Below are 20,185 nucleotides of genomic sequence, written 5' to 3'. Positions count from 1 at the left end.
TTTACCTTGGTCTTAACCACCCAGCAGAAAAGTATAAAAACGAAATATAAGAAGTAAAGCCATGCTGATATGCTGAGCTGTAGGGGACTCAGGTCAACAATTTCTGACATTGCCAGTGAAGCAGAAGACTCAATAATATTATGGACTACTGAACTCTTTTAGATTATTGTGCCTATTTAACACACCTATAATATTCAAATAACGGAACTTAACTTAAAAAGGGTATACAGATGATGAATGTCCATTTTGTATCTATGTATTCAAAATGGTTAGGATAGATATATAGTTACATTCTCTTAATGAATAGAATGATTTGTTCTAATGGTGTTTGTAAACAGGATATCATGTCCGCACCTTGTACAGCAAATAACCACTGGGAAGAATGTATGCAGTGTGTTAATTATTGAAACTGTCCTACCAATTTGATTTGAAACTGTCTCATTGCTATTCGTTTATCAATAAGATTATGGAAAAAAACTGGGATGGAAATGAGAACTACAGTCATCTCAGCTATCCTAAATGTATACTTGCATGTTTTTCCTATTATTTTTTCTTTTTTCCCTTTCCCTCATTAATACTGCTTATCCCTCATGTTCAGTTGCTTTCCATTTTATATCTATTATTCCTTTCAGATTTTATTTATGCTTTCAAGTTCTTATACAAGGGGGACAATGTAATATTCACACATATGAGTCTGATTTATTTCATGTATGAGAGTAGTCTCTAGTTGCATCCTTTTACCTATAAAGGCCTCAAGTCTGTCTGTCTTTGTATTGGCGTAATACTCCATTGTGTGAAAATACCAAATCTTTCTTATCTATTCCTCAGGTGATGAGTATGTTGGTTATTTCTTTTGATGTGCAGAAACTTTTCAAAAAGATGAGGTCCCAGTTATTAATTCTTTAAAGTATTTCCCATGCAGTTTTGTTTTTGTTCATGAACTCTCTGCCTACCCCTATATTGTCAAGATTTCTACCTACTTTTAACTCCAGTAGACTTAGTGTTCTATTTGAATGTTTAAATCTCTGATCCATTTTGACTGTAGTTTAGTACATGGTGATAGAGATGGGTCTAATTTTATCCTTTGGCATGTGGAAAGTCAATTTTTCCAGCATGATTTGTTAAAGAGGTTATCTTTGTTCCTGTAAACATGTTTGGTTCCTTTGTCAAAGATAAGTTGGCTGTTTCTACATCTGCTAATCTGTCTCATTGATCCTTGTGTCTTTTTTGGATTTTTTGCAGGTACCATGCTGATTTTATCACAATAGCTTTGTAATGTAATTTCAAGTAAAAGATTGTGATGTCTGCTGCCTTTTCTTTGTTGCTCAGGGTGTGTGTGTGTGTGTTTGTGTGTGTGTGTGTGCTATTGGAGGTCTCATATGGATCCAAATGAGTTTTAGGCATATTTTCTATAGATCTGTGAGGCATACTGATGGTATTTTAATTGGAATTGCACTGAATCTGTTTCTTCCTATGCAGGAGTGAGGGATGTCTTTCCATTTCCTGAAATCCTCTTTGATCTCTTTTCTCAGAGTACCATAATTTTCACTGTATAGATCTTTTACTTCCTTCATTAGAATGATTCATAAGTATTACATTTTTTTGGAAGTTATTGTGAAAGGCATGGTTTCCTTAATTTTTTTTTCATGTGTTTCTTGTTTGTGTAGAGGAATGCTGTTGATTTTTGGGCTTTGATTTTGTATCTTGCTGTGCTACTGAATTTAGTTATTAAATCTACAGATCTCTTGGTGGAGTATTTGAGATCTTCTGTGTAGAACACTATGGCATGTTTGAATAATGATTATTTCACTTCTTCCTTTCCAGTCCTTATTCCTTTCATTTCATGCTCTTATCTAATTGTTGTTGTTAATATTCTGAGAGCTGTATATAATAGGAGTGGTGACAGTGGATATCCTTCTCTTGTTCCTGATTTTAATGTGAAGACTTTCAGTTTTTGTCCATTTAGTATAGTGTTTGTCATTTGTTTGTTGTACATGGCTCTTGTCAGGTTGAGGTAAAGATCATCTATTCCAGTTTTCTGTAGTGTTTTTATCATGAATGAGTATTGGACCTTGTCAAAAGCTTTTTCTGCATCTATTGAGATGATCATGTGATTTTTGACTTTGCCTGTGTTGTTGTGGCGTATTAAAATTTATGGAGTTGTATTATTAAACCATCCCTGCATTCCTGAGATAAATCTCACTTGGTTGTGGTATATAATCTTCCTGATGATTTGCTGTGTTCTGTTTGCTAATGTTTTATTGAGGATTTTTATATCCGTGTTTATTAGGGAGATTGGCCAGTAGTTCTCTTTTTTTGGTTGGGTCTTTATTTGGTTTTGGTGTCAGGGTAATACTTGGCTTCAGGAATGAGTTTGGGAGAATTGCTTCCCTTTCAGTTTCATTGAAGAGTTTGAGAGGAATTGGTGTTAAATATTCTCTAAATTTCTTGTAGAATTCAACTGTAAATCTATCAGGACCTAGGCTTTTCTCTGTTGGTAAATTTTTAATTACATTTTCAATTTCATTGACTGATATTGGTTTATTCAGAATTTTTGTATCTTTTTAATTTGTTTTTGTAATTCATATGTATCAAGGAATCTGTCCATTTCATCTGTCCTTTCCATCCTATGAGAGTAAATGTTTTAAAACTTTAAAAGAAACCATTTATTTATTTATTTGTTTGTTTGTTTGTTTCAGGGCCTCACTATGTAGCTCAGACTCATAGTGATCCTCCTGTCTCAGCCTCCCCAGCACTAGGATTACAGGCATGCACCACCACACCCCATTTTGGTGGCCAGCACAATGAACCCAGGATTCCCAGGGAAGGCTCCATATGTGGTACTGGGTATCCAACCCAGATGCTTGCACTTGCTTAGGAGGTGCTTAGACAGCTAAGCTATCTCCTATCCCAAGAGAATAAAGATTTTTGAGGTAGGTATTGATGATCTTCTGAATTTTTATAGGATCTTTAGTGATTTTGCCCTTTTCATTTCTCATGCATGGATTTGAATTTTTTCTTTTCTATTTTTGATAAGGTTGACTAGATCTTTTTCAATTTTGTTTATTCTTTTAAAGAAACAACTCTGCAATTGATTAATTTTTTATTTCTTTGGTCTTCATTGTGCTAATTTCTGCTTTGATCTTTATAATTTCCTCCCTTCTTTGGGCTTTGGGTTTGACTTATTCTTTTTCTGGAATCTTGAGGTACAACATAAGGCTGTTTATTTGAGCTCATTCTGTTTTCCTGATGTGAAAAGTCACTAATATAAATTTCCTTCTTAATACTGCTTTCCTTCTGTCCCACAGGTTCTGCTAAGTTGTATCTGCATTTTTATTTGATTATAAATATTGATTAATTTCTTCATAAGTTTCATTTGTTACCCATTGATCAGTAGACTGCTATTTAATTTCCATATGTGTATGGAGTTCTTGCAATTTCTTTTGTCAATAATTTTCAATTTCATTGCTCTATGGTCAGATAATATACATGGGATAATTTCAGTACCTTTGTATTTACTTAAGCATGTTCCTTGTGTTTGTAAATGGTCTATTTTGAAGAACATTTTGTGTATAGCTGAGAAGAATATATATTCTGATGTTTTGGGGTGGAACCTCTATAAAGGTTTACTAAATCTATTTCCTCGCAAGCTTAGTTTAGTTCTGTTATTTTCTCCTTATTTTTGCCTAGTTGATTCATCTCTTTGTGTCAATGGGCTGTTAATATCCCCCATTACAATTGCACTATTGCTCATTTGAGCTTTTGTGTCTGTTAAAATTTGTCTTATATAGTCTGGTGCTCCTACATTGGGTGCATATATATTTCTGGTATCTCTTCCTCTTATAGTTTTCCCCTAACAAGTATGTAGTGATCTTCTTTATCCTTTTCATCATTTTTTGTTTGAAATTCACATTTTCAGCAACCAGAATAGCTGTCGTGTCATATGGAGTATTGTTTCCATCCTTTGACTTTTGAGTTGGTTTTTCTCCTCTATGGCGTATTGTTGGATCTTGTTTCTTGAGTCACTCTGCCAGTCTGCTTCTTTTGTTTGATGAATTGAGGCCATTTGAATTGATGGTTATAACTGATGTATTTTGGCTGGTCTTTGTCATGTTATTTTCCTGTTGTAGGTTCCTTACTTTCCCCCTTCTATTTAGTTGCTTTCCGTGCTTAGTGGTTCCTTTATTCTTTTTGTTCTTGAAATGTGGTCATTTTTATCTCTTTCTAGACTATCAGTACTCTTTGAAGAGTTGGTTTGGTGGTCATAAATTTCTTCAATTTTTCCTTGCCATGGAAGTATCTTATTTCTCCATTAAATTTAATAGATAGTTTTGCAGGGTACCTCAATCTGGGTTGGAAGTTCTTTGCTTTCAGGAGCTGAACTACTTTGCTCCAAGTTCTGCTTGACTGGATGGTTTGTGTTGAGATATCTGCCATGAATCTCATGGGCTTTCCTTTGTAGGCAACTTGGGTTTTTTTCTCTATAGCTTTAAATAGTCTGCTCTTTCGCTGAGTTTCTGGGATCTTATTATGTGTCTGGGTGTAGATTTATTTCATTTATGGCTAATTAGAGTTATATTTGATTCACTTATTTGTATGTCAGATTCTTTTCCCATGCTTGAGAAATTTTCAGCTGCTACTTCTGCAATTAATCTTTTTATGTTTTGTGTGTGTGTGTGTGTGTGTGTGTGTGTGTTAATACCTGCTGTTTTGTTGACACCTATCAGTCTTTTTTTTGCATGATCTTGCAGCTGTTGAATTGTTAAATTGTTATTTCCTGGTTCCTTGTTAATTTTAAGAGATCTTTCCTTTCTTGATCAGTAGCCTCAATGCTATCTTCAAGGTCTGATAGTCTTATCTCCAGTTTTATTCAAATGCTTTTGCCAGGTTTTAGTGGAATTCTTAATTTCCTGGATATCTGTTTGAATCTGTTTCATGCATTGTGATTGCTTCTTGTATTGCTAATTCAATGTTTCCATCCTTTTTCTAGTCTCTATTTTTTATCTATATCTTCTTTAGATATGCTGAGCAATTCTTTCACTATTTTTTTTTTTACTTGAGAGATTATTTGTGATCTTCTATATCCTGATGTAGTTTTTTTGTTTACCTCAGTTGATATAATTTCAGAAGCCTCAGGTGTGTTGTTTTCTAAGTTCTTATATGTCCCTATCTCCTGTACTTGTTCTGGGTGGGCTGGGGGTCTGAGATTGCCTTTTACTCCTTCATTTTGGCATTTTTAAAGCTCCCAAAGTTCATCAGGGCTCAGTGTAGCTGACTAGAGTTCAGTCAGGCTTTTGTGGTGGTGAAAGCAGGGGTGGCCCACAGCTCAACCAGGCTCTTGAGAAGGTGGGGTGTGGGCAGGCAGCAGCTTAACAAAGTTCCCAAAAAGGTGAGGAGCTAGGTAGAGCTTACAAAACCCCTGGATGCTGTATAGGGCTCAGCAAGGCTTTCACAATGGTGGGGTGGGGATCAAGGCAGGGCTTACCAATGTCTCTGAAGCTGTCTAGGGCTCAGCTTGACTTCCAGAGTTGTAGGGGCAAGCAAACCTCAGAAAGGATGTAACTGTGCTTGTATAGGTCCATCCCATTATTTTTTCAGTTCTTTTTCTTAATTGTGCAAAGTTTTCCTTAAGCTGGTTCCATGATGTGGGCATCATTTTATAAAGAATCTAAACATTAAAATTTCAGTGAGTATGTAAATATCTTAGTACATTTTAGAGTTAGGATTTCTCTCATTGGTCACTTAAGAATAGTAAAGATTAGAGTTGATGACTATTTATTCAGGATTCCTTGCTCTCCAACATGTGGTCCACAGACCAGCAGCATTGCCATCACCTTAGGCACTTGTTAGAACAGTAGAATCTCAGACTCCACCCAAGAGCTTCTCTCTCAGGATCAACATTTCCAAAGCATACTAAGTGGTATTAAAGTTTGAACAGCTTGTGGTGAATGTCTAATTAGGATGTGGAGTTGGAGGCCATGGTAGGTCTAAATGACTTTAAAGTCTTGCGTCATAAGGCTCAACATAGGATTAGATGGCATAGGACTAGATGGCAAATAATAAGTTTTTGTGGAAACTTTGGAATGGAATTTAATTTTCTTTCACTTTTTCTCTTCTTTTTGTATATATATGCTACTCAAATGGTTCTTGATGCCAAGTTTGATGCCTAACTTTCAAAAGATGTATGGATTTGAATACCATCTATGAAAAACCTTGAGCCTAATTATTTTATGATTTTTTATTTTTTGGCTTTAGCAAATATGAGTTTATTTTTCCCATACAATGAGAAGCCTAGATGCTGACAGCAAGTGGCTTTGATGAAGTAGCTCAAGGTGCCTGTCATTATTGTGACCTTCTTCATGGTTCTGAGATGCCTGTTCCTGTTGCTACTATTCTTTTCATTTTCCATACAGGAGGAAGCAGGGTGGTTAGGAAGGGACATAGTCAGCTGAGTTAGTTCATCTTAAAGAGCTTTTCCAGGAGTCCTTTCTAACATCTCCTGCCACATGGGTGACAACCGTGGCCTGTGATTATCCAGTGTCCTTAAGCAAGGCTGTTTTCCTGCTCTTTTTTCTAGGCAGATAGATTACGGTCCAGAACAAAATTGGATTCAATTAGCAGAGAGTAGGAAAAAAATGAATAGTGGCTGGGCAATCAGTTGTCCTCTGATGTGTATCTTCTCTTCATTCTAAAAAGGAGGCCAAGCTTTTTTAAAAATTTTTTTAATAGATTGCAAATTGAAAAGAAATTATTTACAAACATAAATGAATATAACAATAAAAATTGTCCAAAATAAAAATGAAGAATTTACATATCAGTCATAACAGTTCACTGTGTCAAAACCAAGAAACTTATATTCATATAATCAGAATTCTCAAAGTAGAAAGGAGTAGGCTTTACATATTTAAAGATTTAAAATTTCTGATTTTAGTTCAACTTATAATACCGCAATTACAAGAAAAATGAAACTTTTTGACAAGAAATTTAAATAAAATCATACCAAGATACACAAAAATGAAATTGTCCAAAACTTATTGTAAAGAAAAAAATCATTAAAGCCTATACATAAAAAATGTTAGCTATGGAGGAACAAAATTAAATAGCATCTTATTCCATGTTAGAAAGAAAAAAAAGGACCAAGTATGTAGGAAACTAGACTAATTAAAGGACTGAAAGACCAAAAAAAAAGATCTGTCCTCTTTGAATTTTATACTTAGCAAGCATATCTTTGAAAACTAAAAGTAAGATTTTCTAGTTATACAAATGAAATATTTTAATACTTCCAGAAGTAGCATATAGGAAATAACAAAGAGCATAATTCAAAAGGCAAGAGAAGTTGCAGTATGCTCCTGGATGAACAATAAAGAGCTCTCAATATAGTTATGCAGGACTATATAATATATATTACATGAACCCTTATTTAAAGGTTATTGAAGATTTCTACGAAACAGTACCAATCTTAGTTTGGGTTATACACATATTTTTTTATGTATATGTGTGTGTATGTTTGTATAAAAGACAGGGAGGAAGTAATATAAAGTCAACAGAAAATGGAAATATACTTTTTAAAGTTTCTAATACTAGGAGAAGATATCATATGATGTCTTTTAAATAAATTATAAGTCAAAGGTATAGTATAAATCTTAGAACAGAAATTAAGACTAAGCAATATTCAGAAAATTAAATATTAATTAATTAAAAATTAAATATTTCAAAACAGTGGAACTAAGAAAAAGTTTTCATGATAGTAAAGAAGTACTAAGAGTAAAACATAAGATAAATACTAGAATGGCAAATAAATGACCAACACTTCTAACAGTTTGAGGATAGGATATTGCACAAAGTTCTAGTGTGTTGTGGACATGCATAATGACCATGACAGTTACTGGTGGCCAGGCGTCACTTGTGGGACTGAGCTACAAGGTGGATTTCAAAGAAATAGCTGTAGCTCAATCCCACAAATCCACAGTTATTGACAGATTTTTACCATACCTAAGTAATTGACAGAAAATAGAAAATCATTAAAGATATATTAGGATTGAACAAATGTTATAATTAATCATATACAGAGTACTGTAGTTCAAAACTGTAGATCCCATATTTTTTTAAATCTTACACAAAATATTAACTGAGTTGCTCACAGATTGGTCCATAATGTATGTCTCAACAAATTTTAAAGAACTAAAATCACAAAGTACGTTTGTTAATCTTAATCTACTATATGCAATTGCAGATCAATTATATATCAAAGCTGTTCTAAAATCTTATTTAAGATGTTACCATCTGTAATATGTACATATATGTATATATATCATATATATCAAATAAATAGAAAAAATTGCAATGAATGGCAAAATCCATAAAATAATTCACATCTTAGTTATATGATTACAAAAAGTTAATTTTGAATATTTATCACTGGAACTCTATGATACGATTAATGATAGTAAAACTGCTAAAGTCCTAAAATGTAAGCAACAGGAAGTAAAACAAATGAAACTTTAAGTTTTCGTGCAGTCATGTGGTCATTTGGTTCACAAAACTATCTTGCCTATTTCTGTTAAAGGATTTTGGGTTAAAAAAATAAAATTTCCATGCCTACGATATGTCCCATAATAATACTTTATTCAAATAAGCGTGTCAATCAATAAAACAAATTGATACGGTGTACTTCATGAAAGCAAGTTACTTAACACAAATTGAAGCAAAAGTAGTTTTCCTATGTTTTTATTGCCAATAAACCCAACCCCGTATGTGAGATACAATTTTAAGCAGAAAACCCAAACTGACCCATAATTCCTTCACCCAGCCGGAGCAGTTTGATTCAGAATTAACTGCCTTTTTTTGATTGCACCTGATTTATCATTTTGGTGACCTGAAATCATTAGCATTTATCTGATCATACTTTTCTGCTTTGTAATTTGACCCTGGAACTTACATCAAGTAATTTCAAAGAAATGAAATATGCTGTGAATTAGATGTTCTTGCCTCTGCTTACATAAAAATATAACCATAGTTCTCTAAAATTGGTCCACAGGTCTTTTTATAGTGACAGTATATTTAAGTATTTGTTTAATTTAAATATAAACAGTGCTTGTTTCAGATATTTTAAAAATCATTTCTATTTTCTTTGTTACCTTCAAAATATGTGAGCATGTTAATTGAATTTTGACAAATTAAATTCTTCACAATTTTGTTTTACCATTACTTATACAGAGAGTAATCTAGGACTAGTACACATGTAAATACAGTCTTTATAAGACTTCTTTGGAAAGCTTTTAATGTATTTGTTGAAAATACAATTTCTTTTTACAACCATTTCTGAGGAACCATTCCTCTTAATTGCTTCCATACTCACGCCAAATAATCTGTGGTGATTTAATAATGTTTGCTGACATTTTTGGTGCCACTGGCATCCAGGAATCTTTCTAAAAATCTATATGATCCAGGATAGCCATTACAATAATAAGCTCATAGTGTCAGAAATGTAGAGCTTGAGAAGGCCTCTATTAAGCATACTGCTGAATTGATTGATGTTCAGACCTGCAGTTAACTCATATGTATGAAGATATGCTATTTAAAGACACGACTCTAAGTATATAAAAACTTAAACACAATATCAGTTTTTATAAAAGCTATTGACCTGTCAAAATCCAGCCTTCAAGGGAACATGAGTCCAACAGAGTTTATATGTTACAAATATCAGAAATAAGTTTGAATGTATCCTCCTCCATTCTCCTGTTTACCTCACCAGTTGAGTAGGTTTCCTGTTCAAGGAAGCTAAGCAAAAGACTGGCGTGAAAATATTGGATATTTCAATTAATAAATTCCAAATAAAAGTGGAATTAAGCTAAAAATTATAAAGAGTCCTTGAATGGCTTGTTGATTAGAAACTAATGTAACTCCTTGTCTAGGATAAAATACCAAACAGGCAGCAGCTGCTGGTAATTTGGTGCAAGTAATTGTAGAGCCAATAAGTTGAAGAAGTGCTTATTAAAAGAAACTGCTTTCCTATCTGCTTGTAAGTTCAATTGAGTAATGCACTCTACATGTGGTCTGACACTGGGTAAATTATACACCTGATTTAAAAACACTCCATCCATAAGAGCTCCTATTTTGCTCATCCATAAAATTTTTACTTTCTTCATTACTACTTGCAGCAGTGTATGGCATAATATCTATCAAATTAGGCTTTGAGGACATCTCAGGCTGGCACCCTGCTGACTTGAAACATGTGCTTAATATTGCTGCAGTGCTTTTAACCCCATGAGTGCCCCGGGTTAGCCCACATAGGCATGCAGAAGCTGGGTTTTTTCCTCTCTCTCTCTCTCTCTTTGCTGCTGCATTCTCCACCTACTGAGAATGAGAAACATCAAAGATAAAAGGATGGGGGTTGAGTTGGGGTTTAGTCGGTGGTAGGAGAAATAAGTAGTCAGAATTTATAGGAACTAAGATAAGCAAAATGACATGATATAGTGTATTTCACAATTTTTAAAAATATGAGCTAAATGTAAACATTTGAAATTTATAGACATTATATTTTAATTAATAAATGAAAGGGGGAACAAAACATACAATGACTTTTTCTGGATAACTCATATGAAAGGCATCTTTGGAGTGTTTTCATCATATCTACAAATTTATAGATTACTATTTTAAATAAACGTTTACTATCTTCTGCCTAATAAGTGTCAGGCACTGCCAAATGCTGAAAATACAGTGAGGAACACACGTGTTCTTTCCTATCTTCTGGCTGAAATCTTGCAAAGGAGGTCAAGATTTAAGCAAATAGGGCTGGCTAGATAGCTCAGGCAGATGCAGGAACCAGGGTTCGATCCCCAGAGTGCCGTGCTGGCCAACCCCTAGTGTGCGGGGAGACTGAGACTGGGCGTGGTGGCATGTGCCTGTAATCCCAGGGTTTGGGAGGTTGAAAACAGGAGGCTCACTACAAGTCCAATCTGTGTAGTGAGACCCTGTAGACCCTGTACTAAATACATTTTTTTAAAAAAGATTCTAACAAATAACTAGCATAATGTTAAAACATGAATGAACTGAAGGGATTTTTCTTTCTTTTCTTTCATTCAAGAAAGTGCATGATCCACTTAATCTACTTCCTAGGTCTCCATGGCAGAATTGTCCTGCTGTAGAGATACACCTGATTTCAGTATGGTGTGACTAAACCTTCAAATCACATAATTATTTTCCCCTTTTCTTATTCCATACTAATCTTGCAATTGGATTATAGTGCAGCTTCTTACCTGGAGTATCTATGGAGGAAAATTCACTTACTTGAAAATCTCGTATCTGTTGTTTTTTACAATAATATTACCTATCCCAAATTAAGAACTAACTCATGCTGATGAGTTAGTGCTCATGCTGATGAGTTAGTACTCATGCTGATGAGTTAGTTTCTAGAATCAACTAGAACCCAGGAATTAAAGTAAAGAATGAGAGGGAAGGGAGGGAGAGGGAGAAGAGAGGGTAAGGAAGGGGAGAGGAAGTAAGGGGAGAGAAGAGATCTTCCCAAGCCAGATTTTGAGAAATACCAACCAGAGGAACGAAAGCAAGAAGAATATGGAGAATCAGGCTAATAAGAATCAGGCTGGAAAAATGTCTGCCAAGGAAATCAAGCTAGAGATGGATGCACCCAAGAAACTGACTGCACAGTAAGATAGTTTATAGAGGTCTTTCAAAATAGCAGTGTCAGGAACGAAGTGGGAGGGAGTGAAGAATCAGATTGCATGAAACTTGTGGAATAAATAAATGGTAGAGAAATGGAGGTGTTGAGTGTGGCCTTTCTTTCAACGAGTTTGGCAAGAGAATGGGAGATGGAAGAGTTTCTTTATGAAGAGAACCTCATTGTGAACTGAGGAAAGAATAAATAGAATAAACAAGGCTAGGCATCCTTGTCTGCCTGTGTTTTTCACTTGTTCCTTTATTAGAGAGAACATAGTTGACTGGTCAGATTCACAAATATGAAAGCGAAATGGCTTTTGAGTACCTGTTTCATCACTCTAACCTTGGGCAAATCAACCTCGCTGTGCCTCTCTACATACCTCAGATAGTTATAAAGATTAAATGAGTTACCATTTATAGAGCGTCTGAGACCACACAGGGTACATTTTAAGCACTGACCTAGGTCTGATAAATAACCAAGAAGCTAGTCTAGACAAGTGATATTCTAGGAATCTATAAATTTTTTCCTGTATTTTATGAACTTCTTCCAAGGAGTGTTTGAGATCCAAAATTACCCAGAGCCTGGAGTGAATAAAATTGCTATATATGTCAGCACAAAATGTTCTGGCAATCTTATTCCTAGGTACAACTAGGTAAAATTGCAGAACTCTGCTAGGGAGTTAAAGGGATTTCCTGACAAAATTGCAAACTGATTTTGGTCACATTTTTGTAGAAAGCAGCAGATCTTACTCCAAGCTCCTTTCCGAATATCCACAGCAACCTTTGACTTCTTATCTTTCTTCAAATTTAGCCTCCCTTTTCCATCCTTTCTCCATTTTCCTAGTATTACTTGGAGCTCAGGGAAGTCAATTGGTAAAATCTTTCCAAGTTTTCACTTCCTATTTTATTCCATATTCTTCTCAGTTAACATCTGTGGAAAGGAATGGGTGTATTTAATAAATACATAAGATGTCTCTTCCCTTGGGTATCTCGTTGGTGTGAATGTAGCTGCTTATTAATTTGTTGAAGCTGTGCACAATGAATGGGGAAAGGTAGTTGAATAGTTTACTGAATTCTCTCCCTTTTCTTTCTTTCAACTGAGTATAATCTTTAATTTCTGAGGGTTATAAGAATTCTTTATTATGACTAGTGCCTCACTGGTTTTAAAACTCAACATAGGAAAATAGATAGCTGGTAAATTATCAAAAGGTTTCATTTTGCCAAAAGCAAGTTATGATGTACTCAAAATAGAACCACATTAGCCTGTTGTTAATCTTGATTTACTCTTGTTTCTCTACACAAGGAGAGAAAATGCTAGTACATATTAGTTGCTTTTTGAATTGTATATTGAGAAAGAATTCCAATGGCCGTCAGTGAGAAAAAACTGTTGATAGATGATTTCTCCTTACGGTTGTATGGAGACTGTCTCTAAACCTGTGATAAGGGATTCTGAGGGTGTCCTTGCTGGGTTCATTTCAATGCCTCAATAGAGAACTTGTGTTCGGGGGGTAGTTCCAGTACACTGTTTTGCTCAAGAATGGGAGCAAGGACAAAATGGGTCTGGAAGCCACATCCTGTTGACTACAGAGGCAATGCCTACAACCCTAGAATTTTTATATCAGTTGTTTGTAGCCATTTGAAATCTGCTATCTTCAATTTTCTTTTCATCATTATTCAAATCTCATCATTCCTCAAGTAGTAATCAGTCCTACCATACCCATCTGTCACTATGGTGCTCTTGTTTTTCATTGGGTTGTATCTGAATATATCTATGTAAACATATCTATATAAATATATCTATACATTCTTGTATCTATATCTATATCTATATTGATCAAATGACTAATAGATATCTTTCTTCTAATTAATGCTATTCACTGGACAACCCATTCAGCCTCCCATCTGGTCCAAATCACTAAAAATCACATAGCTTCCCTTCAACAGCCATCTTGCTCTCAGTAGGGAGTGTCTATCATTCCTTAGACTCAGTTTTCTCATCTATGAAGAGCAAATGTTAGTGGGTTCTCTATGTAACTATACAGGGTTATATTGTGGAGACACTATAGTTGGATAGAACGACTGTGTATAAGCAGAAGAATACAGTTCTTTGTAGTGTGATTAAGGTTAACTTTAACATTAGTGTTTACAAATTCGAATATATAAAATGTTAAACTGTAAGTATTAAACTTTATCCAAGGTAATTGATGGAATAGATTTCAAAACATATTGCATCCTTTTTTTCTAAGTCAACTAAATAGGATGAGAAATGGACCAGCTGGAGAGTAATGATAATATTAAACCATGATGTTACTCAGGGCATGCATCTTGAATGAATGAGCCAGAGACGTCTCAATTATTTTCAGTATCTCCTTTATACCTTTGTTTTTTTCAGAATTTAACACAAGGACAATACATTAGCCTTAGGTAAGACACATGATTATTTAAGACAGAACACAACAATAAAGACAAATTATGAAAAACCCAAGTACCACAGAAACATCTGGGTATAGTAGCAGGGATTGTTAGAGAATCAGACTTGGGGAATAATTAAAGTAACTCGTATTTGTTGGATATTTATGTACTAGACACTGTGATAAGTGATCTGTGTGCTTCATTGTATTTAGTCCTACCAACAAGTATGTAGGATAGATATCCATATTATTTTATAGATTGAAAAGTAGAGCATAAGAGGGGTTGAGACTGTTCCCAAGCCTTAGGGCCCATGATATCTTGCAGGCCAAGTCAGGATTCAACACAGTAGGGGTGGCTTCACAAGGCTGTGCTATAACTGAGCTCTGCTGCCCTCTGAGATGGTGTGGATGGCTTTCCATCCTGAAAGTAACTATAGGGAACCACTGTCCTAAGTTAGTTCTGGCAAGTCCCGACCTAATCCAGGACACCACTCTATATTTAACTCCCTAATCAACCAGCTATTCCTTGATTTCTAATATCCCATCATTCTCTTTTGGATACACACTATATGCCAGGTTATTCTTATAATATGCTAAATTTTCCAGTAGCCTGATGTTCTTAGATTTCTCCAGATGGAAGTGCTTCTGGTCTCTTCCCTAGGAATTTCCAAAGAGCTAGATTTGGCCTGTCTCTGCCTGCCTGCTTCTCCCCAACTCAGTGGCATGCCTAAAGCTTAAACCTGTAAAGGACACATCTTTTTTTTTTTTTAATGTATGTAGTACAGTGTCTACAGGCTTTCACTGTGCAGATCTGACTCATAGTGATCCTCCTGATTTCACCCTCCCAAGTTCTGGGATTATAGGCACCACTCCCAGTCTCAGACACTGGCTCAGCATGCCCCACAGGTAGGGCTGGCAGTGCACGCAGGGGATCGAATCCCGGTCCCTGTGCCTGCCTAAGCAGGCGCTTTAGTCCTCTGAGTTATCTGACCTGCCCTGGGACACATCTTTAAAGAAAACATACCATTATAAATTTGAAATGCAGGAAATAGTATTGATTGAAAATAAAACATATAAAATCAATAGATGACAATTTTTTTTAAGCTGACAAATAAATTGGCACTTTGTCTTACTAAATCTTTCTCAGGACCTTAGAAAAGGCCTACTGCATAAGAATGCTAGCTATGGGAGAAAGTGCTCTCGAAAGGCATCTCATTTAGTCCCACACACAGAATGATATTGGAAATTAAAAATGAAAAGATAAAGTAAATAAAATCAAAAGTTAATCACAATAAAATTTGAAAAGATGGATTTGAAATCAGATAAGCCAGAAAGCAAGTATGATTCTGGGTGGGGGATAAAATGTTACAGACTTGTCCCATAGCATGGAGTCAGCAGAGGGTCTGTCAAGGAGTGAGTCACAAGTGGCCTGGGAGCCACAGGCCTTTAAGTTTAGGTCCCTGTGTGTTCATAGAGCCAGAAGAATTGCTACATAGAGATGGATATTCCTAGGCTTCTTTCTATTTTGCATTATTTTTTTTCTCAGTGGACAAGAAAGTTCTTGATCCAGTGCTACTGAAACTATCTTCCTCGTGACTTCTCAGGAGGTTGGACCTGCCCAGGCAGTGAGGAGAAGTAGATTGGACTGCAGTATCACATAAAGGAAAATAAAAATGCTTTTCTGCATTCTGTCATTTAAAAACAAAGAGCCACAACTGCCTATGTTATACAGTAATAATATCATTAAGCTTTTCTTCTAGAGAGTTAACAATTTAAGTATGCAGACCAAAAATTAGAGAAAAAGAAGGGCTACAAGGACAGCCAACATTTTGGTCTTAGGCTTTCATGGTCAGTGAGGACTCAGGACATAAGAGAACCTGTACTGTAATGCCCTGTAACCAGTGATGTCCCAAATTTTCTGATCAATGAGATTATGGGGCCACAGAGAAAAGTGATCGATGATGTAGAGTGTGCCTAAGGAGTCACATGGAGAGAAAACTTTCTCTCAGGCTTTCACAGGGAGCAAATTGGTCAAGCAATGGCCATGACTCATCCACATGGCTGACACTGACAAAGGATCTACAAACTGTGGTACAGGGTTTCAGGATAAATCCTGAGGGGACTTGACTGACCTTGTCAAATACAAAAGTTACATTTCTTGTTATGTAGGTCTTGCTTTATCTTGGCCTTAACCATCCAGCTGAAAAGTATAATAACGAGGTATGAAAAGCAAAGCCATATTAATATGCTGAGCTGTAAAAGGCTCAAGTCAACAACTTCTGACATTTCCAGTCCTACGGATAACCCACTACTATTATGAACTACTGGAGTGTATTGGATTATTTTGCTGAATTCACGCACCTACAATATTTAAATGGCAATGGAATGCCCATCTCTGACAAAACTAAACAAAAAAAGGGGATACAAATAAAGGATCATTTTGTGTCTTTATATACAAAATAGGATAGATATACAGCTACTTTCTCTTAATTCAATGAGAAGATTTCTACTAGTAGTGTTTGGACAGGATATCATGTCTGCATCTTGTACTATGAATAACATTATGAAAACAACAATATGCAATGTATTAATTGTTGAAACTGTCCTATTAATCGGTTTTGAAACTGTCTCATTGCTATTTGTTTCTTAATAAAATTAATTATAAAAAGAAAAGAAAAAGAAAAAAGATAAAATAAAAATAAAGAGCCAGTCAAATAACTCAGTGGATTAAAGTGCCTACAAGCAGGCATGGGGACCAGGGGTTCCATACCCAGGTCTTCCATGCTAGCTCTGCCCCTGGGGCACACTGAGATAGCAATTGAGACTGGGTGTGGTGGCACGTGACTGTAATCCCAGCACTTGGGAGGCTGTAAACAGGAGAATCAGTATGAGTCTGATCTAGTAGTGAGACCTTGAAACAACCAAAATACATTTAAAAGAAACAAGCCACTCTGCCATCTTACAAATGAAAAAATTTAGATTAGGTAGGTCCATAGATTGAAGACTCAGCAGAAATTAAATTCAGTAAAGGAGGCTGTTTCTTCTAGTACCAATGAGATGATACAATGATACTTCAACTTGGCCTAGCAGTTTACTGATACCAGGTCCTTTCATAAGCTTTTTTATTAAAATGCCACTGACAATGTTGCGAACTAGGACTTTTATTAATTTTGTTAATATGAAATCATTATTTTTGTTAATAAAAAATTTTGTTAATTAAAAGGTATCAATCACAAACTTTTCTTTTTACCTTAACTTTTTGCCAGTATTTCAAGCATATTCTGTACCCTTCACAGAGAATATCTTAAGCATTGTACTGAGGCCTTCATTTATACCCTGGAAGTTAGAGTTCTCATTGATCACAATGGGAAACAGAGACACAAGTAAGCACTCACAATCACACAGCTAGTGAATAGGGTCTGAAATTTGTGTCAGGCTGGCTGGCTCTGTATTTAACACTCATAGAATTAATCTGCGTGGTCAGTGACTTGCTCCAGGCCACATTGCTACTGATGGAGGACAAAGCTATCTCCAAACACTTGAATTTTATACTAGACCTATTTGTTACTGTTCAGAACAAAAGCCTAGGCATAGTGTATAAAGTGGGAAAAAAAAAACCTGGAATATGTAACGAATTCTAGTTTGCTCCAGCTGTATGATGGGAGGAAACTTTCCAAGTCTTTTTTTTTTTTTTTTTTTTTTTTTCCTTAGAAAAGAAGAATTCCACTTACTCAACTAGAACTTTGCAAAACTCGGAGTAAAAATGCTTTGTAAAATGAGCTTTTCATCACCATTTAAAGTTTGCTCTTAAGCAAAATTTTACATTGCATGCTGAAGGTGCGAGGACAGCTTAACTTTTTACCTTACTTACATGGCTAGTCATACCATATCCTCTCTTACAAACTGGCCCACAGAGCAATAAATAACTATCAGATATGAAATGGATAAAAGTAATCTATTTCATCTATAGCCCTTGTTTTACAAAAGAATAATTCTTCATAGTCTTTCTTAAATGAAAGTTGTGAAAACATTATTGAATATAGGACATTAATCCCTGGAAGTAGGCACCAAAGTGATACAGCTCTAAGAATATAGGGCAGGGCCAGCCAAATAGCTCAGTGGATTAAAGCACCTGAAAGCAGGCACAGGGGCCGGGGGCTCAATGCCGGGCCTGCTGTGCTGGCCCCACTCCTGGACATGCTGAGATGGCAATTGAGACTGGGTGTGATGGTGCGTGCCAGTAATCTCAGCTCTTAGGAGGCTGTAAATGGGCAGATCACTACGAGGGTCCAATCTAGTAGGGAGACCCTGAATGTCCTGCAGACTCTTCCCTAAAATGAAAAAAAAAAAAGGGGGGGCAAAGAGCAGAGATGAGATTTAAAATGGTTTTCACAAAGATCCTACTCTATATTTAGCTAAGCAATATATGGGAAAATTGGTGCCTTTCTTTTAGCACCAGAGTGATTGCCATTGCTGTCACTGTGCACACTGACACTTGGCCAGGGCCTACGGTGGGGCTGAATTAATAAAATGTGTTTTCAGGCTGGTTTCTTTCTTCTTTTTCTTTTTCTTTTTCTTTTCTTTTTTTTCTGCCTCTTTGGCCAGGTCTTTATTCAAAATAAGCTGTACAAATTTATGGCACTTGTATGGGATAGAGATTTTGCAAGTTTGTGCAGCAGACTTCTTTTCTGCAGCAGTTTTCTTTTCTGCTGGTTTCTTGGGAGCTGCAGGCATTTTCCCCAAAGGCTTCTTCACAGGCTTCTTGGGACCAGCAGCTAGCTTTCTTCTCTTCCACAGCCTTCTGGCTGACAATTTCCTTCTCTTCCAGTTTGGCTGCCCATGTAGCTGCTTTAGTCATAGGGATCTTGTGATTCCTGTCCTGGCGAAGAATGGTATTCTGGTGCATGGTCTTTGCATATGGGTTCAGCTTCAGCACGATTCCCAGGTTTTTCAGAGGATTCTTCTTCAGGACTCTACAATAAATCTTCTTCCATGGTGCTCAGAGGGCTCCTTGGATCTCTGGACTCAGATCTGTATTGATCATCTGTGCATAGGCAGGTTATAGTGACTCTTGAGGACAGCAGCTTTTGCCCAGTGCCCTACAGCCCATCTAACTTCCAGAAAGCACTTTCAGTCCAAATGCAGAAATGTCCCACATGCCCACCAGGAATAAGTTTCAAAATATTCAGTTCGCTTGCATTGAGCAGAGTAATGCCCAGGATATTTCTGAAGGCCTTGATGATGCCATTGTTGTCATTATAGATGGTGCAAGGTCCCTTGCCCTGGATGCAACTGTGGTTTCTCATCTTGCCCTTGTCAGCCCTCATTCACTGAGAGGTATAGACCTTTTTGATATCTTTCCAGGTTTTAAGTTTCTTCAGAAGCAAAACTGGCTCCTTAGTCTTCTCATAACCTTCAACTCTATCTTCCACCACCAAAGGAAGTTCTGGAACTTCCTCAATTTGATGACCTTTGGGCATGACCTGCAGTGGCAAGGCCGAGGCGGTGAAGACCGAGCAGATGGCGTACTGCTTCTGGGTTGTGTCCATTCTGAGGTTCCAACGGTGCCAGGTACTGGTTAATGCAAACATGCGGCCTCCCTGACACATATCGCCAAACATACCCTGGCCCAAATAGTGGGTCCCACCACCACAAACTCTGGGAATTCAAGCCACAGCTCTGCCAGTCCCCCAAGACTCGTCACTGGTCGACTGACCCGCTAACTCACTGACAGCATACGGCTGTCTGTTGTTTTTCCGCAAGTCGATGTGAACAAAATTCACAATATCTGGTTTAATGGGAACCTTGAACACAGCAGGCAAGGTGACATTTTTGCCAGATGACTCCCCCTTTTTGAAGTACATGGATATCAAGGGACAAGGACAGGCCATGGCGGGGAGAAGAGAAGGCTGCTCTCCTCCTGACCCGGGGGCTCCCACAGGAAAACCAGGCTAGTTTCTTTTTCAGAAAAATTACAGATTTTTACACAGCTTCTAAAAACTTCCCGTAAAGTTACCTATTTCTTGTTATAATAGACTTTCTTCTATTGAAGATTCTTTCTACAGTAGGTCAAGCAGGACACAATTACTAGACATGTC

General features: G+C 36.4%; 1 pseudogene; it reads right to left on the bottom strand.

Moving 5' to 3' along the window:
- Positions 1-8,415: 8,415 nt before the first annotated feature.
- On the bottom strand, positions 8,416-19,978 carry LOC101570628 (annotated as a pseudogene).
- Positions 19,979-20,185: the final 207 nt, after the last annotated feature.

This window comes from Octodon degus, unplaced genomic scaffold (genome assembly GCF_000260255.1).
Source record: "Octodon degus isolate 3935 unplaced genomic scaffold, OctDeg1.0 scaffold00203, whole genome shotgun sequence".
Classification (NCBI taxonomy): Eukaryota; Metazoa; Chordata; class Mammalia; order Rodentia; family Octodontidae; genus Octodon; species Octodon degus.
The sequence above is the reverse complement of the archived record's forward strand: the minus strand, read 5'-3'. Positions and strand labels throughout refer to the sequence as shown.